We start from the raw sequence: 12403 nt of genomic DNA on the forward strand, positions 1-12403 counted from the left end.
GACAGCCGAGCCGCTGCAGGAGCCGTGCTGCGGGTACGGTGTGCGCTCTGTTAAGGAAAATTAATATTCACTGCTCTCCACGCCCAGGGGCGCAGCCAACATTCAAAAGTGACCAAAACATCAACCAGAAACCATTGGTACTGAGATGTGGTCTGTGGTCCCCACCTGCAGAACCACTCCTTTATTGAGGTTGTCTTGATAATTGCCAATAATTTCCATCTATTGTCTATTTCATTTTCACAACAGCATGTGAAATTGATTGTCAATAAGTGTTGCTTCCTAAGTGGACAGTTTGATTTCACAGAAGTTTGATGATTATGGCTTGCAGCCAATGAAAACACAAAAGTCATTATCTCAGTAAATTAAAATAATTAACAAAAAACACCTGCAAAGGCTTCCTAAGCATTTAAAAATGTCCCTTAGTCTGTTTCTGTAGGCTCCACAATCATGGGGAAGACTGCTGACTTGACAGATATCCAGAAGGCAGTCATTGACACACTCCACAAGGTCCCAGAGTTCCAATTTTCATTTGGAAATCAAGGTCTGAAGGAAGAGTGGAGGGGCACACAATCCAAGCTGCTTGAGGTAATTTGTGAAGTTTCCACAATCAGTGATGGTTTGTGGAGCCATGTCATCTGCTGGTGTAGGTCCACTGTGTTTTATCAAGACCAAAGTCAGAGCAGCCGTCTACCAGGAAATTTTAGAGCACTTCATGCTTCCCTCTGTGACAAACTTTTTGGAGATGGAAATTTCATTCTCCAGCAGGACTTGGCACCTGTCCATACTGCCAAAAGTAACAATACCTGGTTTAAAAACAACAGCATCATTGTAGTTGATTGACCACCAAACTCACCCGACCTTAATCCCATAGAGAATCTGTGGGGTATTGTCAAGAGGAAGATGAGAGACACCAGACCCAACAATAAAGAGGAGCTGCAGGCTACTATCAAAGCAACCTGGACTTCCATAACACCTCAGTAGTGCCACAGGCTGATCGCCTCCATGCCGCGCCACATTGATGCAGTAATTAATGCAAAAGGAGCTCCGACCAAGTATTAAGTGCATTTACTGAACATACATTTCAGTAGGCCAACATTTCGGATCTTAAAAACATTTTTCAAGCTGTTGTTTTAAAGTATTCTAATTTACTGAGATAATGACTTTTGTGTTTTCATTGGCTAAGCCATAATCATCAACATTAACAGAAATAAACACTTGAAATAGATCACTCTGTTGGTTAAGACTCTATATAATATATGAGTTTCACTTTTTGTATTGAAGAACTTAAGTACGGTTAGGTCCATATATATTTGGACAGAGACAACATTTTTCTAATTTTGGTTCTAGACATTACCACAATGAATTTTAAACAAAACAATTCAGATGCAGTTGAAGTTCAGACTTTCAGCTTTCATTTGAGGGTATCCACATTAAAATTGGATGAAGGGTTTAGGAGTTTCAGCTCCTTAACATGTGCCACCCCGTTTATAAAGGGACCAAAAGTAATTGGACAATTGACCCCAAGGCTATTTCATGGACAGGTGTGGGCAGTCCCTTTGTTATGCCATTCTCAATTAAGCAGATAAAAGGCCTGGAGTTGATTTGAGGTGTGGTGCTTGCATTTGGAAGGTTTTGGTGTGAAGTAAACATGCGGTCAAAGCAGCTCTCCATGCAGGTGAAACAAGCCATCCTTAAGCTGCAAAAACAGAAAAAACCCATCCGAGAAATTGCTACAATATTAGGAGTGGCAAAATCTACAGTTTGGTACATCCTGAGAAAGAAAGAAAGCACTGGTGAACTCATCAATGCAAAAAGACATGGGCGCCCATGGAAGACAACAGTGGTGGATGATCCCAGAATAATCTCCATGGTGAAGAGAAACCCCTTCACAACAGCCAACAAAGTGAACAACACTCTCCAGGAGGTAGGCGTATCAATATCCAAATCTACCATAAAGAGAAGACTGCATGAAAGTAAATACAGTGTGTTCACTGTACGGTGCAAGCCACTCATAAGCATCAAGAATAAAAAGGCTATACTGGACTTTGCTAAAAAACATCTAAAAAAGCCAGCACAGTTCTGGAAGAACATTCTTTGGACAGATGAAACCAAGATCAACCTCTACCAGAATGATGGAAAGAGAAAAGTATAGCTAAGGCGTGGTACAGCTCATGATCCAAAGCATACCACATCATCTGTAAAACACGGCGGAGGCAGTGTGATGGCTTGGGCATGCATGGCTGCCAGTGGCACTGGGTCACTAGTGTTTATTGATGATGTGACACAGGACAGTAGCAGCCGAATGAATTCTGATGTATTCAGAGCCATACTGTGTGCTCAGATCCAGCCAAATGCAGCCAAACTGATTGGTCGTCGTTTCATATTACAGATGGACAAAGACCCAAAACATAAAGCCAAAGTAACCCAGGAGTTTATTAAAGCAAAGAAGTGGAATATTCTTGAATGGCCAAGTCAGTCACCTGATCTCAACCCAATTGAGCATGCATTTCACTTGTTAAAGACTAAACTTCAGACAGAAAGGCCCACAAACAAACAGCAACTGAAAATCACTGCCGTGAAGGCCTGGCAGAGCATCAAAAAGGAGGAAACACAGCGTCTGGTGATGTCCATGAGTTCAAGACTTCAGGTTGTCATTGCCAACAAAGAGTTTTCAACCAAGTACTAGAAATGAACATTTTATTTACAATTATTTAATCTGTCCAATTACTTTTGGTCCCTTTAAAAACAGGGTTGCACTTGTTAAAGAGCTGAAACTCCTAAACCATTCATCTAATTTTAATGTGGATACCCTCAAATGAAAGCTGAAAGTCTGAACTTCAACTGCATCTGAATTGTTTTGTTTAAAATTCATTGTGGTAATGTCTAGAACCAAAATTAGAAAAATGTTGTCTCTGTCCAAATATATATGGACCTAACTGTAAATGAACGTTTTGATGATATTCTAATTTAATGAGTTGCACCTGTATATACAGTTGTGCTCAAAAGTTTACATACCCTGGCAGAATTTTTGCTTTCTTGGCCTTGTTTCAGAGAATATGAATAATAACAAAAAACATTTTCTCCACTCATGGGTATTGGTTGTGTTAGGTGTCAGGCAGTTGCTGGACCTGAAATTGAGTCAGAATCATCTGTGGTCGCCCATTCTGGTCCAGGTGGGGCAGATGCTGCTTAGCGTTGATGTTGGTCCCAACGCCTAGCCAGTGCACAAAAAGTACAGGCTGTCTCTTGGGTCCTTCTTCCTAGTAGTGTTAAGCATAGGTTGCAGAGGGGAACAGGGGCTGCTACAGCCTAAGTCCAGGATGCACTGCACTGAGCATGCCCGTGACATGGCGGACCGTGATTGGTGCTTTGGTGTCAGCTGATCCGGTGACCTGGCACCGCCTGATTGGCCGCGGGTGATGTCATCAGTAGTGCGACCAATAATGCAACAGTGGGCAGGGCTTAGTCTTTAAATAGGCCGCCCACAAGCATGGCGGCTTGCTCTGATCATTGAGCTAAGGTTGTGTTCATGTGTGGACGCTTTTCTGTTTGAGCTCCACGTGCTCTCTTGCTGCTCTAGCTTCGAACAGGCAGGTTTAGCTGGGTATAGGCAGTCTTAGCTGGAGGGAGGCAGGTAGTTCCGTTTGACAGTCTGGCTCCGACAAGGGGGTCGCTATACACCCCGAGCAGACTGCAGACTCCTTATTCCTGGCACCGCCTGTTAGCCCCGTGGAGATTTACTCCACAGTCCGGTCGCACACCGGCTGGGAGCATGTATACGCTGGCTTGAGTCACACACATGTCCTAGCACCTACTGAGTAACCTCTGTGTAGTTAACAGGGCTACGGCTACCTTATTTGTTGCACATCTCTCATGCAGTTAACGGAGATAGTGAGAATCCCTCTTCTCGTCCCGGTGTGCAGTAATACTGGAGGGATTTCTATATTAGTTGGTTGTTTTACCTTCTTACCCGGAAGGTGTTCGGCCGCAGTCTTCCAGGCTGCATCGCGGACCCCGGGTTTGGTTGCTTTCCATTATTCATAAAGTTGTTTGCAACCGTCCCCTTAACAGGTTGGGTGAAGCCATTTATTGTCAAACTACTGTGTTTTCTCTTTTTAAATCTTAATGAGAACCAAAAACATCCAAATGACCCTGATCAAAAGTTCACATACCCCAGTTTTTAATACCGTGTATTGCCCCCTTTAACATCAATGACAGCTTGATGTCTTTTGTGGTAGTTGTGGATGAGGTTCTTTATTTTTTCAGATGGTAAAGCTGTCCATTCTTCTTGGCAAAAAACCTCCAGTTCCTGTAAATTCCTGGTCTGTCTAGCATGAACTGCACCCTTGATATCTCCCCAGAGTGGCTCAGTGATATTGAGGTCAGGAGACTGAGATGGCCACTCAACACTCTGCTGTAGCCAATGACAGGTCGACTTGACCTTATGCGTTGGATCGTTGTCATGTTGGAACATCGAAGTACGTCCCATGCGCAGCTTCCGGGCTGATGAGTGCAAATTTACCTCCAGTATTTGCTGATAACGTGCTGCATTCATCTTTCCTTCCACTTTTACCAAGTTTCCTGTGCCTTTGTAGCTCACACATCCCCAAAACATCAGCGATCCACCTCCGTGCTTTACAGTAGGAATGGTGTTCCTTTCATCATAGGCCTTGTTGACCTCTCTCCAAATGTAACGTTTATGGTTGTGGCCAAAAAGTTCAATTTTGGTCTCATCACTCAAAATTACCTTGTTCCAGAGGTTTTGAGGTTTGTCTCTGTGCTGTTTGGCATATTATAGGTGAGATACTTTGTGGCATTTGCGCAGTAACGGCTATCTTCTGGTGACTCGACCATGCAGCCCATTTTTCTTCAAGTGCCTCCTTATTGTGCATCTTGAAACAGCCACATTGCTAGTTTTCAGAGAGTCCTGAATTTCAGCTGATGTTATTTGTGGGTTTTTCTTTGCATGCCAAACAATTTTCCTGGCAGTCGTGGCCGAAATTTTTGTTGGTCTACCTGACCGTGATTTGGTTTTTACAGAGCCCCTGATTTTCCATTTGATAATCACAGTTTGAATGCTGCTGACTGGCATTATCAATTCTTTGGATGTCTTTTTGTATCCCTTTCCTGTGTTATACAATTCAACTACCTTTTCCCGTAGATCCATTGACAATTCTTTTGCTTTCCCTATGACTCACAATCCAGAAACGTCAGTGGCTGGATAAAAGATGCAAGAGTCTGTCTGGATCCCAGAAACTCACTCAGCTTTTATGCACACACTGATTACAAGCAAACAGGTCACAGGTGAGGATGCTACCTTTAGTAGCCATTCAAACCCATTTGTGTCAAATTCTGAGCATGTTATCAGGCTAAAATCACCAGGGTATGTGAACTTTTGATCAGGGTCATTTGGATGTTTTTGGTTGTCATTAAGATTTAAAAGAAAAAGCACAGTAGTTTGACAATAAATGGTTTCACCCAACCAATAACCATGAGTGGAGAAAAAGTTTTTTGTTATCATTCATATTCTCTGAAACAAGGCCAAGAAAGCAAAACTTCTGGTGGGGTATGCAAACTTTTGAGCACAACTGTATATTCGGACTATAAGACACACCCCTCACTTTCCTCCAAAACTTTGGAGGAAAAAAGTGCGTTTTATAGTCTGAAAAATACGGTACATTATTTTTATACAGACAAAAAAATTTTCATCTTAAATAAATTGATTATGGGGACATTTTTTGTCAATAGCAACAGGTGTAGGCAGCATGCGGCTGATAAATCACATACGAGAAGAACATGATGAGGACCTATTACAGTTTGTCGGGCTAGAACAAGTTACCCATACCACCATAAGGGACAGTGTTTCGTGATGGGATAATTACCATTATTAATAATATATACAGTGGGGAAAATAAGTATTTGATACACTGCCGATTTTGCCAGTTTCTCCACCAGAATTTTAATTTTGACATACTGTAGTTTCTGTCTATAACAGTTGAAGTGTAACTACGATAATAATTACAGACCTCTCCATTCTTTGTAGGTGGAAAAATTTGCAAAATCAGCAGTGTATCAAACACTTATTTCCCCCACTGTATAATGATTGAGCATGTATGTTGCATATAAATCTGTAAATATGTGATCGGGAACTGCTTCCCTTTTATGCTGTATGGTTGTGTATTATCATTTGAGAAAGGGGGCTGATACTGTATCTATTGGACTTGGTCCATAGGCCTCAGGAAAGTGCAATGTGCTTGTGGTATCATCATTCTGTCATTGATTTTGTACTGTTGTTGTTTGTTTGCATGTGTTTAACTTGCTCTTTATTGGTGGTAGGGTGTATAATAGGGCATACAAGAGCGGAGGCGCCTCTTCGTATATATTAGGGGGCCAACCTCCGCTGCAAGGTAGGGAATTTTTTGAAGGGAGAGTATAGGGACAATTAAGGTACCTTAACTCCATATATTCAATTTGCATTGTCTTAGATTCCCTAATACAACACCTAGCAATGTGCGACACTGCAACTATTTTAGAATTGGGAGTGTAAAACCTGTATTGCAGAATTTTAATTTTGAATAAATAAAATATTGCTGGTTTATGGGTTTTTTCTTTAGATTTTTTTAAACAATCAAATAATGCCAATGAATCAAACATTCACATAACATACACACATATATTCTAATACATTCCTTAAGTGAAATAAAAATAATTATCTCAATACATTCTTCCTGAGCGGTGGCTTACTACAAGCTCATATTGAACTTCTGTATATCTCCTGATTCATACTTTCTGACATATGCAATATGAAAATAATAGTTGTGTCATATTACTTAATATATTGTATTATAGCGGTATTTTACTCTAGAAGAATTGCCTCCAGAAGAGAATATGGTTCCGTTTGGCACATGGAATGGCTCAATAAATCCATAAAACAGAATAGTGAATTCAGTAACAGTTGTTTTCCATTACAGGCACTAGCAATAAAACGAAGGGTGTGCAAGTATATAAATAATATAACAAATATAGCAACTGGGAGACATTTAAATGTTGTTCATTGGTTGTGATTGAGAAATCTGCTATTGGCTAAAGCTGAGAAAAACAGAACATGTCTCCAGCATCACCATGCTAGGTTTATTTTCCTGGTCTGCAGCCAATTCATGATTAAACTAATCCTTGGATAAATAATTCTCATTGAACGTTGCCAAAAGAATGAAATCCCCAAAAGAATAATTCCACATAGTATTAAGACTCTGCTTGAATAGTTGAATTAATAAATGCCTCTGTATAAAACTGTGACGTACATGTACACACAGAGTATAAATCACTCACAAATTAACCTTAAATAGACTATGTTATTCCTCTGGGCTAATTCTAGAATTTCTAGAATAGAAAAGCAACAAATATAATTGTAGTCACAATGGATGATTTTACCTAATACTTTTAATATTCTGGAACAAATAAAATGTCCATGGTCAGCAACTTTTGAGCCTTTGGACTAGTACAAGGAATTGACCCTTTGCAAGCAAGAAATAGTAATACAACAAAAAGTAGATTGGCACTCACCACCTGGTATAATAAAACAGCTGTTTATTTTCTTGCATGGTCCAGTGGTATACAAAAAGAACAATATTCGGCAGGTCAGCTCTGTCTTTAGCAGTACCAATATGTATGTGAAACTTATTAAGGTAGAATCATTTATTACTTTATTGATAACATACAGTGGGTATGGACAGTATTCAGACCCTTTTAAAGTTTTCATTCTTTGTTTCATTGCAGCCATTTGGTAAGTTCTAAAAGTTCATTTTTTTTCTCATTAATGTACACTCTGCACCCCATCTTGACTGAAAAAAAACAGAAATGTAGAAATTTTTGCAAATTTGTTAAAAAAGAAAAACTGAAATATCACATGTTCATAAGTATTCTGACCCTTTGCTCAGTATTGAGTAGAAGCACCCTTTTGAGCTAGTACAGCAATGAGTCTTCTTGGGAATGATGCAACAAGTTTTTCATTCTGGATTTGGGGATCCTCTGCCATTCTTCCTTGCAGATCCTTTCCAGTTCCGTCAGGTTGGATGGTGAACGTTGGTGGACAGTCATTTTCAGGTCTCTCCAGAGATGCTCAATTCGGTTAAGGTCAGGGCTCTGGCTGGGCCAGTCAAGAAAGGTAACAGATTTGTTCTGAAGCCACTCCTTTGTTATTTTAGCTGTGTGCTTAGGGTCATTGTCTTGTTGGAAGGTGAACCTTCGGCCAAGTCTGAGGTCCAGAGCACTGTGGAAGAGGTTTTCATCCAGGATATCTCTGTACTTGGCCGCATTCATGTTTCCTTCAATTGCAACCAGTCGTCCTGTCCCTGCAGCTGAAAAACACTCCCATAGCATGATGCTGCCACCACCATTTTTCACTGTTGGGAATGTATTGGGCAGGTGATGAGCAGTGCCTCGTTTTCTCCACACATACCGCTTAGAATTATCACCAAAAAGTTCTATCTTCGTCTCATCAGACCAGAGAATCTTATTTCTCATAGTCTGGAAGTCCTTCATGTGCTTTTGAGCAAACTCTATGCAGGCTTTCATATGTCTTGTACTGAGGAGAGGCTTCTGTCGGGCCACTCTGCCATGAAGGCCCAAACTGGTGGAGGGCTGCAGTGATAGTTGACTTTGTGGAACTTTCTCCCATCTCCCTACTGCATCTCTGGAGCTCAGCCACAGTGATCTTGGGGTTCTTCTTTACCTCTCTCACCAAGGCTCTTCTCCCTCAATTGCTCAGTTTGGCTGGATGGCCAGGTCTAGGAAGACTTCTGGTGGTCCCAAACTTCTTCCATTTAAGGATTATGGAGGCCACTGTGCTCTTAAGAACCTTGAGTAATGCAGAAATTCTTTTATAAACTTTCCAGATCTGTGCCTAGCCACAATTCTGTCTCTGAGCTCCTTGGGCAGTTCCTTTGAGCTCATGATTCTCATTTGGTCTGACATGCACTGTTAGCTGTGAGGTCTTATACAGACAGGTTTGTGCCTTTCCAAATCAAGTCCTATCAGTTTAATTAAACACAGCTTGACTCCAATGAAGGAGTAGAACCATCTCAAGGAGGATCACAAAGAAATGGACTGCATGTGACTTAAATATGAGTGTCTGAGCAAAGGGTCTGAATACTTATGACCATGTGATATTTCAGTTTTTTCATTCAAGATGGGGTGCAGAGTGTACTTTAATGAGAAAAAAATGAACTTTTTAGAATTTACCAAATGGCTGCAATGAAACAAAGAGTGAAAAATTTAATGTCCATATGGGTATAATCACAGACACTTTTTCATCCACTTGTATTAAAATGTATTAATTACTTAAAATCTCACAAGCTAAAATTCAACACAAAATGTAAGATCACTAAATTCTACCTCTTTCTCTATTGAACAATTAAGGCTCACTGAGTCTCACAACTAAATAATTAGACATATAATTAAAGCATTGTAGCATTTAGTAATTCTACAAAAATACTCTTTGTCCCTATAAACAATGTTTCAATTCATTCCTACTTCAACATGTTTCTCCAAGTGCACATACACTGGGCACATCGGGAGGCTTCGTTTATAGTGCAGTACAATATGTTAAACACCAGAGCCCTGATGGAGTACTCTGGCAACATAGTTGCAAGCTGCATAAGGCGGCTAGAACACTAAATATTTAAGCATAAAGCGATGTCTCCACCCGATGACATCAATTGTGCAATTGAACGCCTGATTTGACCTCAACACACTATTAAGACCTGTGGCAGCACGTATGAGTGATATGGAATCACGGGTACGAGGTTCAAGAGGGCGAGGCAAAAGTGTAGTCAAATGGTCCGAGGTCAGGGCAGGCAGCACAGGTTCAAAATAGAAAGCCAGATTCAAAGAGGTCAGGAACGGAGAGGTCAGACAGAATGGGTAAACGAGCCGGGTCAGTAGCAGGTGAAATGAGACAAAATAACATTGGAATAATTGCTGAGACTGACAAGAACCAGGAACTTATGTTCAGGCAAAGGGTGGAGGTTGCTTTATATATCACCTGCTGGCAGGTGGGAGGCCGGGGAAGCAGATCTCTGAAGCATAGTGGATGCAAATTCCAGCAGAATTTGTCCGTGCCTCTCTATAGAGTCACAGCAAAAGGCAGAAACAGCAGACCTGGAAGTGTAGCACAAGGCACCTCAGAGCGAAGGTCAGGTACTGGGTGGAGAACGCCGTGAGTAGGGTAGCGCTTAGAAAGTGTGCAAATCAACAGTGTTATAGTTCCTGGTATCATCTCTCTTTCTAGTGAATTTATCTTAATCATATGTCTGCTCTGGTAGCGGCTGGGCAATCACGTGTGCCCACTATTAAAGAGAATGAATAAAATATATACTCCCGGCAATGAATACTGATCCATCCTCAGTGGCGTCTTTTATGCTGAAGGGACAGACCGGCCCACACACCCCCTGTGCTGACATCACGTGGGCTGGCCTCCAGCCTTCATATTTTTGTTAACATCTCTAACTTCTGGGATAACTTATCGCTTGTTGATCGCAGAAGCTTGCAAGCGATGCCATATTTTCCGTAATGAATTTGCCTTTCTTTAGAGACCACACATGGCGTAGCTGCGATCCAGTACTTGTGTGCCACAGATCCCGGGAGGGGATCACCGCTACGGGAAAATAAGCATAATGTTCCTTGGCTGACCCTGATACTAAATATATAGGCCCATTATTATCGGATGCATGGAACCTTAGTTATTCCATATTTCGCGTTGGCTATGGCCCGGCTACAGTCCTCTGTTAAATTCTCTTCAAAGCTCTGGGAATACAACCTTCTCAGCTAAATGTAAGTTTATCACAAGCCTGTGTTAATTGGGTTTGGTAGCACCTTTTGGGCTAGCATTCGCTTACAAGGCATTTCTCATGTGTGTGTTATTTGCATATAGACAGATGGTAGATTGTAAGCACTTCTCTCCGGACAAATAATATGGGAGAGGGGGGAGAAGAAGAAGGGTCTGGGAGGGAGAAATTCTTAATATTTTTCTGACAAAATCTATGATCTTTCTATCTATCCATATATCTATTATCTATCCACGATCATTTGTAATAAAAGTAAAATAATAAACCAACCTCATCCTTACCTTTCTGACACAATCCAAATAACGAGTGTCCCACGAACATTCCTTGAACAGAGCGGCCACATTGTATGTGACCGCTCTGTTCATTTGCCGGCAATACACGGACTTTATTACGATTTATAGATATATAGATAATATATATGGATAGATAGATAGATGGATAGCTAATAGATAGATAAATAGATAATAGATAGATATATGGATAGATAAATAGATAATAGATATATGGATAGATAGATAAATAGATTAATAGATATATGGGTAGATAGATACAGTATATAATAGATATATGGATAGCTATATAGATAGATAGATAATAGATATATGGATATATAGAGAAATGGATAGATAATAGATATATGGATAGATAGATATATAGATAATAGATAGATAATAGATAGATATACACATAGATATAAATACAGGTGCATCTCAGTAAATTAGAATATCATCAAAAAGTTTATTTCTGTTCTTCAATGCAAAAACTGAAACTTATATATTATATGTAGTAATGAGCGAGCACTAAAATGCTCGGTTACTCATTGCTCGGGTCGAGCAAATTGGAATACTCGGGTGCTCAACTCAAGCAACAAGCCCAATGTAAGTCTATGGGAAACTCGAGCATTTTTCAGGCGGCTCCACCCAGCGGTCTGCAGAGGGCCTAAAAATTGTCCAAATTGATGGGAACAGTGCTCAAATGACATGGGGACAGCATGGGGAAGACACCTGGAAGCATTTCTGACTCCCAGGTCACTTCTGTCAACAACGTTGTCAGAGGTATACGCCTCTTTTACGGACTCACAATAAAAGATACTAAAACAAAACCAAAATGGATTTTCCTGGGAAATATGTTAAGGAACATCCTTTCCATGACATGTACAATGTATATAAAACAAACTAAATAACCAAAACCAAAAATACTCCTCCACACCTTGGGCTATATTCACACGTAGCGTTTGATGCGTTTTTGCACTTTTGCATTGCTTTCGATAAAGACAAATGCATTCACTGGGAAATGTCATTTTAACATTTTACAACCTTATCTGGCCATGTGGTGTGTGACACATCATCAGGCACATGCATACAGTGCGGAAAAGACATGGGAACAGCATGGGGAAGACCTCTGGAAGCATTTCTGACTCCCAGGTCACTGCCTAAAAGTGTGCCCATCATAAGTGATCCTTGGCGCATGCGAAGATGCCTCCCGCCATGCACCTGTCATTGCAGACTTGCAACAACCACCGTCCACGTCCATGTCCCAGTGCAGCGTTCAGTTGTCCC

This window comes from Phyllobates terribilis, unplaced genomic scaffold, assembly GCF_046119375.1.
Source record: "Phyllobates terribilis strain yellow unplaced genomic scaffold, ASM4611937v1 Scaffold_3__8_contigs__length_932513732, whole genome shotgun sequence".
NCBI classification, from domain to species: domain Eukaryota; kingdom Metazoa; phylum Chordata; class Amphibia; order Anura; family Dendrobatidae; genus Phyllobates; species Phyllobates terribilis.